Raw genomic sequence first — 23139 nt, 5'->3', positions numbered from 1 at the left:
AGATGCTAAGCTTCAATTGATGATCACATATTCATCTACAGCAGCTGCTACTCAACTTCAACTGATGATCACACACTTACCTGTAGATGCTAAGCTTCAATTGATGATCACATATTCATCTACAGCAGCTGCTACGCAACTTCAACTGATGATCACATACTTACCTGTAGATGCTAAGCTTCAATTGATGATCACATATATATCAGCTGCTACTGAGCTTTAACTGATGATCACACACTTACTTCTATAACTGCTAAGCTTCAATAATCGATGATCACATATTCATCTACAGCAGCTGCTGCTTCTGAGCTTCAACTGATCATCATTCACTTAGGCCCCATAAAAAAATTATTAGTTTATCACCCTATCAAAGAATAAAAACTGATGAGGGAGGGAGGTTTTTTTTTCCCCCTAATCCCGCCCCAATTTTACCGATGATCACAAGTAAATCAATGGTTAGAGACACATACATAAAAAGTCATAAGAATGGAATCAAATTTATATTTAAAACATATGTTTTTGTTGTACCAGCATATTTGCAAGAAACCCTGAGCTTTTCAGGTGAAAAAAGATGGAAAAAGGACCGTTTGAAATGAAAACATGTTGATTGAAAAGAAAAAAAAAAAAAAAAAATCAGATTTTTCCCAAAAATGATGAGGGAGCGGGTGATAAACTAACAATTTTATTTTATGCTTATTTTAGCTTTAACTGCTTAGCTTCAATTTATGATCACATATTTATCTACAGCTGCTACTGATGATCTCACACTTACCTACTGTATACCGTAACCGCTAAGCTTCAATTGACGATCGTATTTACAGCTGCTACACATATGATTACATACTCGTCTGCTACTACTACCAAGCTTCAATTTATGACATTTATCTACAGCTACCAATCATGAATTGATTATTGCATTATCATCAAACCTGCTACTAAGGTTTAACTGATGAACACATGCATTTCTACTGTACAATGAGCTTTTAACTGTGATCACATACTCACAAATTAACTCCAGAGCTTCAGTTGATGACCACAAAATCATCTAAAATACTGCTACTGAGCTTGAACTGATCACAAAATAATCTACACATCTACAGAGAGAATAAAAAAAACAAACTGTAATTTACAGCTGCTACTGAAGAAACCACATCACACAATCATCAAATCTAAAAGCTGCTGAGCTTCAACTGAGGTCAGAAAAAAAAAACTGCAGAGTAATAATATTTATGACCATAATATACACACATCTCAATACTATACTACTGTATACTAGGCTTTATGAGGTACTTAAGGTGCACACATTCACTGGTTGATTTCAACATTCCATAGGTATCACACGTTCACCTTTTCACATTGCAATTTGATGCGGTTTAGCAAAGGTTCCAGGAGCAATACAGCCAACAAATCTTCAGTAAAAAAAAATTTTCATTTCTTGTTGTGTTCTGCATTGTGTTTCCTTGTAATGTAATACTCCAAACTTAGAGACAATGATAATAATAGGCTAGTTCTGTTTTGCATTGTTTCTTTGTAATTGTACTCCAAACTTTGAGATAAGGACAACAATAGGCTGTTCTGTACCTTGACTTTTAAGTATATATTTCAATACATTTAATACATGTTTTTTTTCATTATTTATTTTATATATCTCAGACATTTTTGACAAGGTATCTTGTATCTTATTTTTAGTACAGACATTTGAATTAGATGGAATCAAAAAATTTAATGTGATAAAAAAGACTAAATCAGTAAAAATTATATTGTTTTGGTCTTTTTTGAAATTTATAACTTTTTAAAACTTTTTTAAATCAATATTTTACGGTAGTTGATGTTCTTGGGTTTTCAGATTTTACTACTCATGCCATTAATATATTGTAAATTTTTATCTCATTATGATTTATTTTATTATTCTCATTAGTATTTATTATTATTAGTATTATTATTATTACTAGTACCATTATTACGGTATACAATAATGAAGTGAATATCAACATTCCAGTATCTGTAAAAATTTTATCATTATGAGCAATTGAACTATCAATGTACCTTAATAAAATTTAAAGACATAATTATGTTTCGCCACTTCATCTGAAGACGAAATGACTATCACAAAATATGGAACACATATTTCAGAGCAGCTGGACAGGTGAAAATGAAACCTTGGTTGCTAAGTGATGGCCTGTGTAGTTGATCATGCCTGTGTCTCCAGAGTTGCTCAGGTAACACGCACTCGTTGCGCCTACAGCAATAATCAGGTCAACAAGAATACAGTTGTCAGTCAACAAGGTCAAGTGTATGCGGCATTCAAGAAAACCTGAACAAGGTGATGCTGGCGACAGTCGTGTCATCATAGTCATGTCATGGCGCCATGCCTTCCTCAGTCTTGCCGTCACATTTTTTAATTACAGAATTGTGTTTTGATGAAATACTATATTTATAAGCTTTATAATATGTTCACTGAAATATCAAACGAAAATGGTCCTCTTGTAAAGTTCTGTTTATTGGCATGTTAATTATATAAAAATATGTATCCAGAGGCATGCACCACCTGAGCAAAGGAATGTTGCCAGAAATCAGGAAAACTAATTAACTATAGAATTATACAAGACTATACATGATCAACAACAATAGGGAATTTTTTTCAAGTTTAGAGGACACTATTGAACAACACTCACCTACAAAAAGACATTATTGCCTTTCAAGCAATTATGGTCCTTGGGGTCGATAACTATGTAGCAGTGGTCAATAATCGCACTGCAACTTTCATTATTAATGCAGAATAACGACGGTCAACAGATAGCAACAATGTGAAAAATACTGCCCACGCCATCATCTGATTTTAGTATTCATATCAGAGACGTTTCCTGATTTTTTTATCGAAAGCAGATGATAAACACGAACATAAATGCAATCCATACTTCAATCCAGATTTACTTGATTTTGTGTTACTCAAACTACTTGCTTGTTATTCTCAGTTTGATTCAATCCTTTAAATATTATACAACCTCCCAATAAAACATCCTTAGAAACTGTATAAATAAAATCAATATTGTTTATGCTGTCTAATATGAGATTATTATAAGAAAGTTTATGATTTGCTGATAGCTAAACAATGAAAGTAACTTTTAAAATATTCAATTCAATTATTGGTTTTTCTTTCGATAGATTTCATGATTTTTTCTTTTTAATAGAGAGAAATGCTGATTACAATATTATTGGATACTTTATGGGATTAAATTTAATTATACACTTTGTTATTGATTAACCATACTGTAGAAACTTCTCTAGAAGAAAAATGTTGATTTTATAATGCGAAAATCTTTAGACAATGACCAAAAATAAAATAAACTCACTTCTTAGAGAGCATTTGACAAACAGCGATTTACACAGACCATGGAGGATTTATTCCTCCATGCACAGACCAATAATATTTTTAGAGAAGAATAAGAAAAAAAAACAACTGATGTGCAGTTCAAACGTTTTGAACACCACCCCACACAAAAGTATTTCTAAAATATTTAAATTTAAAAGAGATCTAATAAATCTATTTTAAATTCATAGGGTCATGAGGAGCAGGTATTTTGTGGTATTTTTGTTTGACACTGCCTGAGTGTCTCAGACCTCCACATTGAATTTTTTGTAAACGTTTTGTAAATAATTTTGTTTATCTTCTACATTTGTCTTTTTGTCTGATAATAGTTAACTATTTTTTTGTGTATAATTCTTAAAGTTATATTTTTTTTTGTATTATACTAAACACCAAAACATAATTATATTGAAGCAGTAATTAGTGCATGGTGTTAAAACCTACCAGGTTACCACTTATACCCTTGGGAAGAGATAGACAACCATAAGTCAAGTTTCTTTCCCAAGGACACAAGCATAGTTCAAAGCAACGACTTGAACCACTGACCTCAACATTCAGAGCCTGAAACTCAACCACTGTGACAACCACACCCACGTATATTTGTCAATCAGGTGTGAATAATCCATATTTATATTTTCTAAATCAAATAGAATTTTTTTACACTGATTGGTATGCTTTTTGATATGCTATTCTGATGTGACTTTGATTTTTAATATGGATATGAAGCAGTTCTTACTGTTGAAAGATGATATTATTTTCAAATTAAATTAAAGAAAAAACTGAAGGAAGAGTTTTATTTCGTTGAAAGAAAATTACAACTAAATACAAATAGTTCATCATTTGACAAAGTAAAGAAATTCAATATTTAGTTAAATAAGATTTAAACTGAATATTTATAATTTCATGTTTTTATAACCAAAAGCTACTTATCAGTATCAACTTGCATTTTGGAATTCTGCTTAAAACTTCCTCTGATAATTTCCACCCACTCAGGATTAAATAAGTATATTTGTGCTTTATTTGTACACGACTTAAGAAGGGCTTGATGAAAAATATACACAGTAGGCCTACAATGTTAGTTTCAAAAACTATTAATTTTTATTTTCGTCAGAATTTTGCATTTTTTTTAGATAAAACAAACAAAATTATTATGGCAATCATGGTTTACAGAATATTTGATTATATTTTATATTACACAATACAGCTGCCAGCGACAAGTATTCTCAACTCACAGGGTGTTGTTGAGGGCGCTACGGATTACTATATCGTCAATACCTGGGTAATATTCTAGCGGTTACCATTTTTTTAAATTTTATTTTATTTTATTATTTATATTTTATTATTTATTGTAGCGACAAGTTTACTTGTCACTTACAGTATATTCCAGTATTATACGGACTGTAGTTAACTTTTCTTTGGAAAACTGATACATCCAACATAAACTGAAGGTTTAAGTTTTATTGAAAAAGCTGACACATGGGCATTAACTGATGCTTTTAAGTCTATTTCAAAATAAGCATTATGATACTGTATATAGTATTTCATAGATGTGTCACTTTTAACTAACTTGGTTTCTATGACTTCATCAGTTATTGGCCAAGACAAATAGACAACACTGTCCGAACCGAATTCTTGACTTAATAGCTAACCTCAGACAAACTCTATCTTCCAAGAACTCATTATATTAACCTCGTCATCAATGTTTCTTGGAAGAGCACATGTGGTCCTCTTCAGAGAAAATAAAAACTAAAATTAAAAACTTCTGGTCGATCAAATTACTAGTGAGATTCTTGGCTCGAAATTTTATATACAACTTATAGTTTGAATGACAAGTTTTGATTTAATCAAACAATTCAATTACTGTCTCAGACTATATTTTTGCCACAAAGTATTAAAAATAACTCTATTAAATACCATTTGTAATTAAATACTTGATACTGATATATTTGTTTTATCTCTATTTACGATATTACTTTCATTTAGCCTGTGATGGAGCATACTACATGAGTATATCATGTAAGCTCAAATAATTTTATCTGGTTTCTATTGTATATGAAAATAATTCTTTTAGGTAAAACCAATAATTAATAATACATACTGTTTGGAAATTAATGATACGTACCACTTGTAATTAAATACTTGATACTAATATATTTGTTTTATCTCTACTTCACTATTATTTCTATTTAGCCTGTGATGGAGCCTAAGTGAATATATAATGTGATGGCAAATCATTTCATCTGGTTTCCATTATGTATGAAAATGGAATAATACTAAAGTAAACCAAGAATTAATATGTACTGTTTTCTAATACCCCTTTCAGAAAGACCTGTAAAACGGTATTAATACCGTATTTCTCGAACGCTGGCATTCTATGTGAAAGGGTAAATACACCTAAACGCCGGCTTCAGTTAGACCTCTTCGGGACCTAGTCTTAATACTGCATTAATACCGTAGCGAGTTTTGCCCAACTCGATGTGAAAGGGTACAGGGTGCATTGCCGTCTTACGCACTGAGGCATAACAAATCAGACGGTCACGCGAGCAGCCATCAACCACTGCTGCAGCTAACAAAGCCGATGAAATCGCTAGCTGACGGTTCTTTTAGACGCGAAAATCGGCTGCACCTAGCTGCTCGAAATTCAAGCCGGTCTCGCCTTAAACGCTTCCTAAATTCTTTCTTCCCTTGAACGAAACGCATTAGAAAACTTCTGTTTCTCAATTTATATGTATTGCAAACATAGCAAGCATTAAAAAACATTTGCAAAGCAGCAGTTTTATGACTTCATCCCCGGCCATACTGGATTAATGGAGTAAACAAAAACTTGCGCCCTCTTTGTTAACAAGGACAAGCGACACAGACATCAAATACTCCTTTCCGCGAGAACCCTTTCAGACACAATACGGTATTATTACCGTTTTTTAACTAGCTGTATGAAAGGGTCTGCGTCGGCAATAACGGCGGCGTAATTTAGGTATCATTGTGGTATTTTCTGTCTGAAAGGGGTTTTATATCATGTGACTTTGCAAATGTGCGAACGCTATTCTCATCATCTCCATATTTTTCAAAATGTAATTATAAGTAACTCTTGAGACTAAATCAGAGTTCAGGAATTATATAAATTGTGTTTTGAACAATTTGATTCCAGACAACTAGTGACAGCACAAAAGTGATAACCAATGTGGCATGAATACCACATGGAATTGATGTTTCCCTTTTGGGTGGACCACCTCCTACTACAACTACAAATGAGGAAAGGCTTTTCTCAGTATTGAAGTTTGAATTCACAAAGGTACAAATGCCCTAATGGAAAAATGATCCCAAAAGCCTTTAAAAGAGACATCATGAGCATATTTTGACTCATTGAGCATGATTGAGTTCAACATTATGGGATTATTCAGCCCGTTTATGGAATCAGTGACGGCAGCTGTGTAGTTTGAAGTCTGTACCATTCTATCGTAGGCCTAGACCAACATTCTATAGAATGACAATTTATGAAGTTATAAGTCAGTGTCAAAATGCTCAACTAGTGTTAGTACGAGTGCGCTTGTCGGGTATACTGTACAGGATCTTCACAAGCCTATTTTTTAAATAAAAGTTTGTGATTTCCTTGTCAATTCTATAAAAATAAAGTAATGAAGGCCTACAGTACATGAATATAAAGTAATGTACATAGAGAAAATGTGTATATATATTTAACATTTTTTATTAAATAAGCATAACTTATTCAAAAATCAATATTAGTTTTTAATAATACTGGCAGAAAAATACACAGTAAAGAGATATAAAAATCATCTAATTATACGTATATTTAATATATTTTTTAAATATTGATTTTATAATAATATTTTACGAAGATGACCCTTCAACAGTAATTCAGATATAAGCCAAGAAGCCCATTAATAAGAAGGGCCTACACACTCAGACCATATACAACACAGTAAATATTAACAATAGTTGTTTCCTATTATACATTAAAATGAAATACAAGAGCACACAGAAGCCTATTAAAGAAGGGCCTACACACGCAGACAATACATTATACAGTATATAACACAGTAAATATTAACAAACTTGTTTCCTATTATACATTAAAATGAAATACGAGAACACACAGAAACACAATGTTCTGCTACCGCTGAAAGTACTTCCACATGTTGATTTAAATGTTCCTTGACACATATGTCTAATGATCTTGCGGTTTCTCCGATGTACGTTTTTCCGCACATATCACATTCAATTTTTTACACGACCCCACACTGTTTTTTAACTGGGGTTGGGTCCTTGGGTTTGACCAATTGTGTCCGCAGTGTATTGAAATGTTTATAGTAAGCTGTTACTCCGTTTCGTTTGTAAATTTTATCTAGGGCTTACTTTCAGCGGTAGCAGAACATTGTAAAATCACTGGACATAACATTAATTGGAATAAAATCAAAGTACTAACTAAAGAAACTAATTCATTCAAAAGGAAAATAAAAGAAGCTATATAAATTAAAATGAGAACGCCACCATTAAACCGTGATTTGCAGATATGAGCTACAACCCATATACAATAGCCTGCTATGTCATCACACGAACATCAATGCTGACGTGTCAGTTAACCGCCAGATTCAAACGGCTGACGAGGATGACGAGATGTTATCGAAAGCTCCCAGAAACTAAACTACAACTCTGAAAGGTAACTTATACTCTTTATCTTATTATTATGACAGAGTTAGAGAATAACTTCCAAGCGATTAATAATAATAACAATAATAATAATAATAATAATAATAGCAACAATTGTGGCTTCTGGCTCTCTGGTGTGATGATCTGTTCCTTACACCACATTCGCAATACCATCTGTGTCTGCACGCTGTACTCAACATTGAGGTCCAATGCATATCCATACAGATACACACACACACACACAAAAAAACAAGCATTCATAAAAACAATAAAATCAGCTTAAAGGTAAAGTTAGTTTAACTGAAATTTTATATCTCCTTTAATATTTCAAATTTTGGGACAAATAATATTATACAATCATATGAGTCTGTTCGATCACTTTCCTTGATTTACGATGTGTATTTATGTGTATGAGTAGGTGTGTAGGATATGGGGTTTTAAGTGCTTTTTCATGAATATTTTATAGTTGTTTAGATATTATTAATCAACACTGCACTTTATTAGACTTTCGAGTATTACTACATATTTTGCAACATACGTAAGTGCTAACCTTGCTCCTTTTAATGTGTTTAATTATAAAAAAACATTAGGAAATAATTACTCTCACTTATCTTCACTTTATATTACACACATATTTGAAACAAAATACTGTATTTTAATTGTCAAAAAGTGCAATGTGTATTAAATAGATGAGTGGGAGGATATTGGTTTTTTCAGGAACAATTTATAGTTGTTGTAAATTTTTGAAGTGTTCTTAATAAACACCATAATTTTTAAGGTGTCTCACAAAATTACCTGCATACAAAATCGGAGTGTATTAGAAATTTCATTTGTTATAAATAAAATATTCCTCCAGAGTTGGGCTTTAAAATCTAGAAAATAGAAAAAAAAAATATGTGTATCACTGAGTACTGAGTGTACAAATAAATTTTCTTACCAATGTTCTGTTTCAAGTAATAGCATAATAGCCTTTGCATATTGTACAATGTGGAAGTGGTTGACGCAACAGTTGTGGCGGACACCTTGAGGTTGTGGGTTCGAATCCTTCACTATACAAGTTGTCTCTACCCAGGAGCCTAAGTTGGTACAGTACCTAGGAGGTTCGTGTGCCAATGTCCTAATTTATTTCATGCAGCAAATTATGGAATATTTCCATCCCCCCAGGGAACTGAGTAGGCCTATGTGTTACTTTAGGCATTGTTCAAATAACTGGGATAAAAATGTGAAGCCCTCCGAGTTTACAGTGCTATTTACATTAATGCTGACATATTATTGTTAATGTTATTAACACTGTCAAACCATGTTTTTTTTTTTTTTTAAATCAAAACGAGACTAAAATATCAAGATATAAATGTTCTCAATACACTGGTTCCTTCTTGTTAATTTCATTATGCTTTCATTACAGTTGATATATTTGTATAGTAATTGCTGATTTCATAAATTCACTTGTTAATAATAACACTATAAAAAACAAACTTTAAAATGTTTTATAATGTAGCTGTCATAACACATTAAATATGATGATAACGACTCGGAACCATGGTAAAACAACTGTGACAGATTCAACTTCAACCTTTTAATTCTAAAAGTAGATGCTATTTTCTTGGAGAAAAACACTTAAAATGGCTGGTAATGGTCTTTAGAATGAAGACTACTACCTGATAGAAAGCCAGCTTGGATTATTAGGTGTTATCAGAATTATATAGTGCCATAATAATTCAATGAAAATTATATTGACTTGCAATGTAGTACTTTCCCTTCCTATATCCTTTCAGGAAACTATTGCATGAAAATGTAAGAAGAAATATTTTCAAGAAACTTCCAACACATTTTCGGCTGGAACATATACACAGCCTTATAAGCGTACTCATAAGAACTACATGATAAAGTGCAATAGCTTTTCGCAAATTCTATGTCCGATTTTTATAAAGAATATAATGGAAGTTAAAAAAAAACTGCTGTCATCAGCAGGCCTGGAAAAAACATTTGTGCCTTCAAACAATTCGTAAAGAATAAGTCTTGTAAAACGTAGCTAAATGTAGCGGTGCTTGTGGATATAAGAATCACATGAAGTGATAATGCTGTTTCACAAAATTGTACGCAGGGGTGGACTCACTAGAGCGGAACGGGGGGATGTGACTCTTCTCCGTTTTGCCACTAAATTAAACAAAATTTTAATGCTAATGTTGTGCTTATCTATTCTGAAAGTGTTGTGCCCCCGTTTGAAAAATTCTGGATACGCCCCTGGTACGGCTGATCTCTATAAAGTATATAATGCGAGTAAAAAATACGGCTGTCATAAGCAAGCCTGGGAAAAAAAATGTGGTGCCTCCCACCATAAAAATCACAAACATTATAAAATGCCGCCAGTCCTGGTCGCACTGACCTACAATACTGTCTAATGTTTTTGTTTTTTATTCATTCACAAGTATCTACACCAAGAAGTAATTGCGTGTGAATTCTCAATTTTGCAAATGAGTCGAACGAAGCTAAATTTAGCTGCTCTTGTGGAGAGTAATAACAGTCAGGTGATAGACCTGACAGGTTTGAAAACAGAAGCTTTGAAGACCATAAAAAGAAAAATCACTATATACAACCTACAACACTAATTCAGAACTAGAGATTATTAATAAGGGAGTAATATTGGGAAGTAATAACAATAGTATTGTCAAGGAGAAATGCCTAATCAAAATGGTCTATCACTCCTTGATCTGGTCTAAAAACTCTTTCCTGCTATAGGATAGGAAATTTAATAGATAAAATATTTTTCGAAGAGGAAGAATGAAGTGAAAGAAAAACAAATCGTTGCTCTCATGACAAAATAACAATGGAAGGAAAACCAAAACAAAGATTACTGAGCTATATATAATGGGGCATGGGACACAGTGAAGAAAATCACTGTAAAGTACTACAGTATCTCTCAACAACGATTTCATTTTTTGAAACATATTGACATAGTTACCAACCTGAGAAATTTGAAATGCATGAGTGACTGCACCAGTTGGCTGGGGGGGTCCAGCCGGTGTCGAGGGGCGTGGCCCCAGGCGCTCCAACGATCTGAGCATAAAGCTGTTTTAAAACGATTTCAGGGAGTGTTAGTTGACAATACCGGGTACAAAAGCAAAAATATTTTGAGTTTGAATGTAATTGAGCACCCAAACTATGTTGACCTAAACATTTCACTGATAAATTTTTATTAACACGTCAGTACTCTATAATGACTCAAGTTACTGCATGACCGTTTATAAATTTTTTAATAAAACCAATTTATTTTAATTTTAAATACATTTTCCTCTGAATTTGTAATAATTCGTTATCACGCATAGATTTGTGCTAAATGCGTGACAAATTATGGATCACGCATGTGTTTCTGCAAAATGCGTGTTTCATCAAAAATCACTTTAAGATGCGGGACGGTTGGTAACTATGTATTTATAGAGGGTGACCCTTCTAGCGTATTCCAGAAAGTCGACTGATATTCAGGGGTCTTTTTTAAATAAATGAAGTACTGTAATGTGATAGTTTAATCAGCGAAGTCGCTTTATGAGGCTTACAAAATGAAGTTGTTTTTAGTTGTGAGAAAAGGTCCTGTTGTCATAGGAATTGAACCCAGGACTCTGGAATTAGAAGGCAAGCATCTTAACCTCCAAGCTATTCAACTCTACTTCATAGTATTACATATTCATTGATTTGCCAATTAACATTGATACCTACTTTCAAAAATAAAAAAACATAAATGATTTAATTCATAAAGAAAAAGAAGATGAGTAAAAGCCCCTTTTTTCACAGCCCATAGGTTTTTGCAATTTCACATCAACACAATTCATACTGTAGCCTTTTCAGAATTTTGTATGTTCTAAAAATGATTTTGGCAACAATATTTTAGCTTGCAGATTTACAAAATTCACACATAGTTTTTTAACTCTCCCATTGGTCAGGCTGAGTATAGCAGTTTGGCAGAGGCTGACTGGCCCCTAGAAAATACCATTGATGTGAAAATTAAGGGTGTGCAAAATAAAAGGGCTTTACAGTATTTCAAAAATAAAGGTGCTGAAAATGGATTATGAAATGACTACCATCCTTATCAGTGTGATACCATTATTATTAATTCCAAAATACTGTAAGGCCAAGAAAATTTGTAGCTGTTTAGTTGTTTGGCTGTCATCTTTATTGTCAACACTAAACATCTGCTATAAAACTATTTCCGTTACCTTTACTCACTTGAGTATATATTGCATACAATTACTCCATAAGCTTGTAAATCTTGTAGAACATTTAAAGCACACCGTGGCAAAGATCTGTCATCTAACAACAAGTGTACTTGCCTATTTTCAGTCCTCTATGATGATATGAAACTATGCTCCATAACTCATTATGAAGTTAGGTACTGTAGGTTGATTGGAGCCTAAGAAGACCCTAAATTGGAATTAAGGCATCTTAACCACAGTGGCGGCACCAGCGAGGGGGTGGGGGAGAGGAGACAGATAGGAGATTATGCTCCCCCATCGGACAGGCCAATTCCCCTTCCCAACAGCCAGAGCTCGTCGGGCAGTTGAACCAAAAAAAATAAAAAAGACCTAATGAAATAAAATGCGCTTGTTTATTGAGCTGAGTTTGAGAGTACAGTATATTAACAATTTATTTTATCAATTTTGCAGAACATTTAAAAGTATTTTCAAGTCTGAGTGAGAGTGCCTTTTCGGCCATCCCTATTTATAAAAACATCTCATAACAGAGTAGGGACATGGATGGCGCTGTGTGCCAAAGTTATCCATATCTCACTCATCCCCCTCGTCGGACAGCATAGCCCCCAGAATATATATCCCACAGCCGCCACTGCATAACCACCAAGCTAGAGTTATACCCTATTCAGACTACAATCCATTGTGATCGGTTGCGATGTAATCAGTGATAATCCAAAACTGATTACTACCAATCGCAATCAATATGCGTACTCAGACCAAATCACAATTTATATTAGAACAGGACATCAAACGGTGGCTAGGCCTATGTTGATTGACCTCAGCCAACCACATACATGACAAGTTTGAATAATTTGCAGGCGCGAGACTTTTGTTCAGAAAACCTATCCCCCCCCCTGAATGTTTTTTCCTAGATACCCGGATATGCATTCTTTGCTATTTTATGGTTGTATCAACTAAAAATCTATTAGGAATCACACATTTTTTCAGAATACATATTTCTGCCGTCCACGTTCGTAATTAGAAAGCCAAAGCAACTAATCAAAGTGTGGTTCGAATGTATAACAAAACCATTCTACTTTAACTACAGTACATTAGATGATGAATATTTAGCGAGAGAGCTAGAAATTATACATATATTTTTTTATTTCCAGTGGTAATTGGGAGTAAATAAAGATTACTTTCATTGAATGGAAACCACAGGATCACCAAGGGTCCTAGTGAGGACTAGGAAATGATTTCCTCAAAGAAGGTTGCACATAAAGTTTATAGGACTGTTTTGATTGATCTTACGACAATGTAGGTGTAAAATAGCTACAGCAATATAATCTTATTTGTGGCTTTGTTTCAAATCAATGTGTGAGAAACATACTGTAAACCTCAACATCCATACAAAAATGTTTAAAATAAAATAAATAAATAAAATTTTTTTAAATGAGCAAACATGAAGATATTTATTCATTTTAAAATATCAGATATTCGCAAACTCAAGTTTACCCACGATATTTGATCTAATGTAAATGGGAAACTGTATCTCCAGTGTCAAGACTAGACTGAATCGAAGAAGTGTGATTGATAGTGCATGCTTCCACAGCTAAATTCATCCTTGCTATAATCATGGAGGTATAAAAAAAAATATACCTCCATGCTATAATAAAGTATTTTATGAAGTGTACCTCTAACCTTTTTAACTGTTTGAGAGGTCTATTGAAATCTGAAACTATCGCTGGTGGCAAGCCCTGTATAACCTGTCCCCAAGTTTTTTTCTAACAGCTTGGTGTCAAATTTACAAAGCACAAAAATTTGCTTTACAATATTTCATTACAAAATATTGTTGTGGCTTAAGGCCAAGTAAAAAAAAATACATGTTTCTCGTCCGCACCCGCTTCCATTTTTGGAGCCGCCTCCTATTTTTTGTTATTTATTATTTTTTTAATTTCAGAAAAAGAGATAAAAAATTATCCCCCAAAAACCCCGTAAATACCTTTTTTTCGGTAAATACACCGTGCGCCAAAGTCTTCATGGCCTATACATATTATTGTCCTCCAACATTCACATATGATAATTGTGAATTGTAAACATTTTAAAAAAAGCTCTATTAATCAATAAATACCGGTAAATAAATAAATCAAACATCAAAAAATATTTATCACAAATTTTTTCATAGATTCAATCTTGTACAGAACAGAGAGATTTTAAGATTCACTGAAAAATTATAATGAATTTTATTATTGATTTGCTCTGTTTGGTTAAATCCATCCAATTTTATGGCTTAAGTCCGTCACTAATCTACTTTTATCTGCCTGATCCATATGAGTTCAGTTTTTCAATAACATAATTGATTGGTTCAATCTGAGTATAAATAATCACATATTTAATCAATTTGATTTGAGTTTGATTTTTAACCTTATTAATTTTCAATACTAAATCCTAATAGTTCATTAGTCTAAAATCTACCATTGATTGTTCTGTTTATTTTTAACTTTCTCTAAAACAGTTATCAATGTTATTAATCGAGTTTGATAGATTTAATCCATCACATTTATCTTGCTAATCTCTTTAAAAAAATAATCTTTCAAATATAGATTTATTCTATCTACGGTAATCTGCTTTGATTGATTTAACCTTTCACTAAATTAGCTTAATTTTATTAATTTGATCATTTGCCTAAAGATAACCTACTTTTATCTTAGTTAACTAATTATAAAGTTCAGCTATTACTACAGTATTCTAATGTTATAGATTAATTCAACCTTTACTATAAGTTGTTTTGATGGGCATATTTAAATAGTCTGATATGATGACCGGTTTCATGAATTTAATTTTGCACTAATCAAACTTTTTGAAGTCAATTTCAGTAATCTACAAAATAGTTTCAGAACTAATTTTCCAGATTGAATCCATCAGTAATCTGTGGTATTCAATCGTGACCTACCATTCCCTCTTTATGCTAATGCTGGCTTGACGTCATCGTTAGAGGCAAACTTGAAATATATAAGCAATTTTTGCCTAAATTATCTACAAGCCTAATTACAATTAATATAACTATATTGAAATTAGAGTATATTGTTGTTATTGCAGTTTGTCAGATTGACATCGGTATTACTACACAAAGTATTTTTCAATGATGTTAATCATTTACAGATTAATTATTATCAACATTTAATTAGTGATCATAAAAAGTTAATCTTTCACGAGCCAAAGGGCTCATATGGGCTGGAGCTTATCCAGTTTCAAATAGCGTGAAATGGATAAGAGCGTACGTGATGGTTCCCCTGGGTGGGATGCTGGTCCACCACAGGTTATTCCCAGAAATTTACTAGTACCCAATAATACAGCTGGGTAGAATGAAGCAATGTAGTTAAAGTGCCACTGCCACCTACTCTGACAATAACGACAACCTACAGCGTGTTTATATTTATAAATATATTATAAACATTTGTGTTGGTCATATAATACGAATAAAATTAATTTTGTACAAAAAAAAATGAGTTTGAAGTGTCATTTTTACGATCGTACTGAAAGACCATAGAAACAAGGTCACTCAATAACGTCATCGGTGACGGACTTTGTCAAAATTAATCTAAGCGCGAAATCAAAACAACACTGTGGTGGTAGGCCTAGCGGAGGAAGAAAAGCACATACTTTTACTTAACTAGGCTGTTAGTATGTTACGTAGTTTCCCAAGTTTTACACAATATACCAGTAAATTGTTTTGTAGGGGGTTATAACAGGACACAAAGTAAAGATGGGGTCTTATTTTACGTTCCCTTTTTAGTTGTTATTGTATATTCGTGATGTAATTTTGCTTGTGTTCTAGTGTCTATTCATTCATGATGTTTTTGTCCTGCCAAGGAAAATAATTTTCATGAGACTTACATTTTAAACTCATGACGAATAAAGTGATCTATGTCTATGTCTAAAAATAGTAAAAGACGTCGTTGTTGGGTGAAATTCAATTTTACAAGGGCAAATTTTCGTGGGCCAGATAAAAAAGTTAGTAGACATGGTAGCTATGTGCTTCCTTTCTGACGTACAAATTTATCAAAGCTCTCTAAAACTAGGGCCTAGGCCCTATGTTATTTTCAAATAATAACATTAATATATAAATCGTGATTTTTTTCCTACTTTGGTACAATTACTGTACAAACATGAAGCAGAAATTAACGTAAACAATCTATCGATACGACGAGAGGCTTACTGTCTCTGCTCCCATACCAACTACCCTACGAATTCAGATTTGTGATATCATCTTCTGTATTTTTTTTTTTTTTCATACCAAGATTCGTATAAATAAGTATTGACCACAGCCAAAGTCATTGTCTTCCTCATCTGTTGTTTGATCATACGATGAGAAAAAGGTGAAATACCGTAGTCTCCATTTTCCATTTTCGCTTTTTTTTTCTTCCGTTCGCTAGGCCTATCGTCGCAGTGTTTGATTTCACGCTTGGATGAATTTCAGCAAAGTCGGTTACCGATGACATTATTGAGTGACCTCTTTGTTTCTATGGTCTTTCAGTACGATCATAAAAATGACACTTCAAACTCATTTTTTTGTACAAAATCAATTTTATTTGTAATATATGACCAACACAAATGTTTATAATATATTTATATTTATATAAACACCCTGTAGTTTATCGTTATTGTTAGAATAGGTGGCAGTGGAACTTTAAAGTGCCTTGCCCAAAGACACTGCGAAATGCACAGCAAATGATTGAAGTGCTAACCTCCAATTTGGAAAACCATTGAACCATTTCCACTGCACAAAACCACCTGAAATTAGTGAATACAGACTGCAGTTATTTCAGTTAATTTTCGATGTGAAAATAAAGCAGATCAAAATCTTACATAATCTTAAAATTTGCAAAAGGAAAAAGTTACAGTAGTACCTAGAATGTTAAATGCTTAAGATTTCCTTGTGCACTTTTGAAACTGTGCAAACTGCGCAGTTCCGACTCTGTGCAAAGATTTCTCATTTGCACAGACTGCGTTTAACATACATAGTGTCAAGACTAATAGTTTTCTTAAAGCAGTTATTATTTTAATGTAAAACCGGTACCTGTAGATTTATAACAAAATGTACGGTAATTAAATTTAATTATGATAAAATTCTCTACTAATTTCAATTTACAAAGTAAGCAGATACTCAAATACACTTGATGTCTTCTTTAGAACATTAACACACGTGCAGCTATAGATTAGCTCCTTTGATTAAATTCTATATCAATAATAATTAGCAGTGTCATAACCAGAGGGGGTGCTCACAGTTCCTGAGCTCCATAATGGAAAAAAATACCAAAGTAAAATACTTTAGATGTTAACAACCAATTTATGGTGTACTAGTCATAGCCATCGATATGCTTTGTTACTAGTGTTACACCTTGTATTAAGTTCATTGGATGCAAAGACCTTATAAATAAACACAAGATAGCGTTCTCCACGATTTACACGTAATAAAATAGAAGCGTTCATTTGGCAAAAAGTAATCAATTTTGGGAGAGGCTGCCCCAGTTGTTGCCATGGAATGTGTTCGCGTCACGCCAAAGTTCGATACCAAGTACGTTTTTGTTCCTTTGTTTTAAAGAGAGCGCACATTGTAAATTGTCGCTTCTAATTGCTACGCGTAAAGGTAAAGTCGTGCGGTGTATGCTATGGTCAGAGTCAAAATTGAAAAGTAATTACTTTTGCTCGCAGAAATCGCGGAAAACGCTATCTTGTGTTTATAAGATCTTTGACTGGACATCAAATTTATATCGGACTGAATATGCCACTGATTAGCTAGGAATAATAAGCTAATTTGAAGGTTTTGATTCTAAATATCCATTTTGCAAGGCATCAAGATACATTTGCCTCAAAAGCTTAGCAGATATGAGGAAAGTCTTGCATCTTTACAATTGGCACCCATGGGTAAAGCGAAGCTGACCATGCTAGAGAAATTGCTTGATTGGAAAATTAGATTGGTCAGCTGCCGATTGCCATAGAAACGAATCCGGTAATGACATATTTCCTTTAAAAAGCTACAGAGGAATTTAACAACTTCCTACATCAATAAGGGCATCAATTAGTGTCCGATTACAGAAAGTAATAAAAAGATTGCCAGAATATTCATTCATTTTCACTCAATGGAATAGAGTAAAACCAACATAGAGTACAGAAGAAATGTTATATATCTCATTATTCATTTAATAGTGTTAAAAATAGTAAAAGTAATGAAAATACTATGATTATATTGATATAAAACAGAATTTTTATATCACAACGGGGACTGCACTTTTTAATAGGTACAATTATTACAGCTAAGAGCAAAATTAATATAACAAACATTAATTTTTTATTATTTTTACTCAACATTGCTAAAGCATGTACTTATTCAAAAATGAATAAATCATAATAAATCAATTATAATATTTTATTACACAAATATTTCAGAAGTACCTGCTCTCTTCTTCAGCATAATTCATTACATTAAATTTTACATTATCCTAAATAAAAGGTCAACCTCTTATTATTTTTTTCTCAACATGTTTTACAGGATATACGTGCACACATCACTTCGATGCATCTTAAATAATTTAGATATATACAGTATTTGTATCCTGACTCTAATTTTTTGTAACATTTTTTTTTATGAATTCCAATATTTGTGTTTTTTATTGCAATTCTTGTTTTGTATTGGATATTTTGTAAATGCTTGAGCCACTTTTCAAGTCAGCTGGGTCAGTGAATTTTGGAAAAAAATGTTAGCTAATGCCTGTTAAATAAAGTAAAATGAAAAGAAGAAAATTGATGACAAAGCCGCATAAGTCAAGTAAGACAGCAATTAAAAAAACTATTTTAACAAGGAATTTTATCTCCAGTGCTTTAAATGTCTTCTGAGAAGCTGCTCAGGTTGGGTTTTAAAAGATGACCACTAGGCAGACATTCTGGCTTCCGATCGTAAGTCTTAAATCCGTCTGATTTCACAACAGATGCCAGTACCGTAATTAGAGTACAGTACAGCTACTGTAAAACATACTACACTTTCTTAAACATGGAAAACGTGATCAAGTTGAGTTTGGAAAATGGGTTTATACTGGAGACCATAAAATGCAACAATATTGAGCTAAAACAGTAGGTCTACCTAGGCCTAACAAAAAGTCCAGTCTAAGAACTCGGTGTCACAACAAAGGCCTACAAGCTGTGAGTCCTTGGTTAGTACAGGACTAGGTATATTTTGCATGGAAAAAAAAAAATTCACTAACCCCTTTCTCCCGAATAGTGGGACTGGTCTATGTTGTGATTGAATGTTGTTACTACTTATAAAAAGAATGTCTCAAAAAACTAGTCTGATTTTCTGTGTTTATTAAAATTTTTCTAAAGATACTAGTTCATGGAGATTCACACTACTACTACCACTTGTGTTATAGACATAGGCATTTTTTGTTGTGCCTTTGGATTAGTTAAGACGTTTTGAAAAAGAATTGCTAGATTGTATTAGGAACATCTTAAAAAGAGTGTCACATGGTAGTGTGACGTAAGTACTCTAAACAATGATGTTAACTCAGCCTCCTTCATATGCTCTCCTTTCTGTCTACGGCTCTAACTGCAGGCTATAGGCAAGGCCTCTCTTGTCATTTTGGTTGTTCTGATGATCAGTCTCTTAAACAATTCCACATAAATTTGTTCTAGTACTTATACACATTCTCCATTGGCATTTTAAAGCATGTTAAGGATAAACCAGAAAATGGAAATTTTCTTTTATTTCATTTTATTGTTTTTCTTTCCTACATGATCATGATCCAACATTTACACAAAATTAACTGTAGGCACTGAGAGAAAAACATTTCATAGAGCAGCAAAATCATCAGTGGCAAGATGTACTCTTGGGAGGGTAAATCTAAAGTATTTTAAAAGCTTCCACTGTTTTCAACTAGTACTGATGATGCCATGTTTATCATTACTGACCACCTAGCGATAAACATTTCTTTTTGGAGTTCAAATTTAGTTGAAAAATGTAGACAGTTTAAAATTTGAACAAATATATTTATCTTTAGATTTGATAGTCTGTGTTATTCTAATTTAATACAACACAAATGAAAACAAAACTGACTACTTAGAGACATGTTCTGTAAATATATTTAGCTCTACTGTAGCTTACATCCCCACAGTGGCTGAAGAAGTCCACTGTGTGGACAAAAGCTACACTACTAGGCTTGCCATAGACAACAATCAATCTTGTGGTAAAAAACATTAACAACAAAACAGAGACTAAAACTAAAAAAAAAAATACATTACTTTATAAAAACATACTTCATGTAAAACCTTGTTACTGACTTATGACTTACTATTGGCTTATTATTTTTTATTGGGTCCAACATCCCTCAATTACAAACAAGCAATTGATTTTGTGTTGAATATTGTCCAACATCCATCAATTATAGTACCATATCAATCAATTGGATTTGTGTTAAATCTTCAAGTTGAAGTTGGCTCATTGTTATAAGACAATGACTTTTTCCAGGTATCATACAGTACCAATATTTAAAGTAATATAGATAACGAAAATTATCAATTTGTTATTTGTGACATTAATAATTTAGTGTTTAGTGGTATTGCTTTGCACTTCACCTGTGTCCTTGAGCAGGGCACTTTCCCTACACTGCTTCAGTCTACCCTGCTGTATCTGGCTGTGTTTAAAAATACACCACGCTAAACACGAACACAGTGTTATGGCCTTGAAGGTATTTTCAATACCCAAAGCGAGCCTCTAAATTTCGCCATTTATACAACACGCCACGAAAGTATCGTATGGCGCAATGTATTTTGGGACACAATGTGAAACCAAAAATGCAATCCTACTTCAGCTGAATTCCGTTTGTTTCCAAAGGGGAGTGAATTGTTCACTGTTGATCGATTGTGTTAATTCATAATTAATAATCAGGTACTAGTGAATTGCTAGGAGTAGCCTACAGTGGACTAGAATCCCACCTGTGGGGAGTATCATGCTTTAATCCGCTTCACGCTACTTGAAAAGCTCCAACTCTATGGGCCTCATGGCTTGGCAAGGAATTACTTTTATTTTAGCGACACTACACTTTGTTTTGTAGCATACCAATTTTCTGCACATGGCTAATTCGGAAAAGCCTTTCAAACTGATGTTATCTGTTGATTACTCGTCTTATGTTGTTACAATCTTGTTAATTTAATTACTAATTTGTTAACTTAAGATAAGCTATCATTATTTTTTCCCTTTTCATTTACCTGAAGAATCTAGCTTGAGCTATCGAAAACTGGTGTTTCTAAAACAAGAATCGTTAGTCAAACAAAATGCTGCAGGTTTTATCTATTTTCATTTATTACTTCTAGCATACTTTATGGTTCATTGTTTTGTTCCCCTACGGATCATCTGGTCATTAGATTTTACTCACATTTCTATACAAATCAACTTGAAGTTCCTTATTGCAATAATGTGGTAGTAGCATGTTTATCAATCAATCCAACCAAGTTCTGGATTATTATCCTGTAAATTTCAGGATGTTATTTGACAATTACACTAATGGGATTTTGTAACAGAAATATACACAGTTAAAGTTATAAGTACCCAGGGCATAAATTAACCAATTCGGTGTAGAGTGGGCACTTATTGCAATTTGTAGAGAAGCGGTAATTGAAGAGTCGCCACGTATTAAGCAGCAAATTCCTCTAGCGAAATATATCTACCTTTTATTTATATACAACTAGATAGATTTGCGTATTCAATGATTTATTAAAATGTCTTATACGACTATAAAAACCTGGTTGTTCTTAAGAGGTAGATGAGTTGTAATGACGTAGATATCCTCTTGCATTCTCATTCTTGTTGGTTATCAAGACATTAATTGTTCCAAAAGCACCCAAAGTACCCATCACTAATTGCAAAGCATAATAAAAATATGGGCTTTTAAGTCTTAATACTGTAAGGTGCTCATATAAAAGGGGCGCTGAGATGGGAAGTGTGGGTAATTCCTATTGTAGCTTATGGCATATTCTGTACAGTGGTTGGCAAAGCACTGTCAAGATAAAAAATTGATAAAGTATTTCTTCCACATTGCACAAGGTTTAATTTGACGTTTTCTGCTTTCTCCGTCTCCTTCCCCCTCACCCTTCCCCCCCCCCCAAAAAAAGTCTGATCTTTTATAAAAATCAAAATTAAAATGTACAGTATTGTTAAATTTGACCTCTTTGGATTAAAGCCAACTCCAACCAGAAAATGTTGTTCTGATACTCCCAATCAATATAAGAGGGTTCACTGAAGAATAGTTTAAAACAACAAACACCATCCGTTGATCATAATAATACAAAGCAACCTGTTGGTAACTGGTAATTTAAGAAAACATGAGGATGTATTGATCAGTCTTCAATAAGATAGCCTGGGTACTGATGTTAATAATACCATATTTTACAGAGTATAGCCCATGATGAGTATAAGCCCACCATTGTACAGTAGTTTACAATTTCATTTTAGATGCTACAGTAGCATTCATCCAAGTACTGTATACGTACTGTATAACACATGAAAGCAAACATGAGTATACTGCATAAAATAGGTCAAAATATAGTCTATTACTAGAAATTGCAAATTGCAAGTGAAGTGCTGCGAAGTACAACTGCATATAAATGTTCTTCAAACAAAATTATTTATGCGAGTCAAGTGAAAATAATGAATAATAAAAATATAACAAATAATATGAGACACGACCCATTGTCTATATTAGAACACTTCTCATTGGGTAACAAAGTCGTAATTTTTCATTTTGGTTTAGGTTTTTTTTAATAAAGTTTCAAAAATTTCTATGTATGTGGAAAATGTAGTTGATTACCAAAGGTTACAATTTTTATTTTGAAGACTGCATGGTCTAGGAAGTGTACATTTTTTTATGG

General features: G+C 33.0%; 1 protein-coding gene across 8 annotated transcripts in view; it reads right to left on the bottom strand.

Moving 5' to 3' along the window:
* LOC117122962 overlaps positions 1–23139 on the bottom strand; it is a 103738-nt gene that overhangs the window by 41953 nt on the left and 38646 nt on the right. For 5 of the 8 annotated variants that reach the window (XM_033268740.1, XM_033268737.1, XM_033268738.1 and 2 more), the window contains one exon: positions 1006–1094. The exons of 2 other annotated variants lie outside the window; for them this stretch is intronic. The gene's annotated coding sequence lies outside the window, so the exon portion shown is untranslated. Of the gene's footprint in view, positions 1–1001; positions 1095–23139 lie in introns of all 8 variants that reach the window. One more of the 8 variants, XM_033268741.1, reaches the window with a different exon arrangement.

The sequence above is a fragment of the Anneissia japonica genome, unplaced genomic scaffold (genome assembly GCF_011630105.1).
Source record: "Anneissia japonica isolate Jap-2015-1 unplaced genomic scaffold, ASM1163010v1 scaffold674_len412849_cov176, whole genome shotgun sequence".
In the NCBI taxonomy this organism is placed as follows: Eukaryota; Metazoa; Echinodermata; class Crinoidea; order Comatulida; family Comatulidae; genus Anneissia; species Anneissia japonica.
Note: the sequence above shows the minus strand (reverse complement) of the source record. Positions and strands in the feature narration are given on the sequence as shown.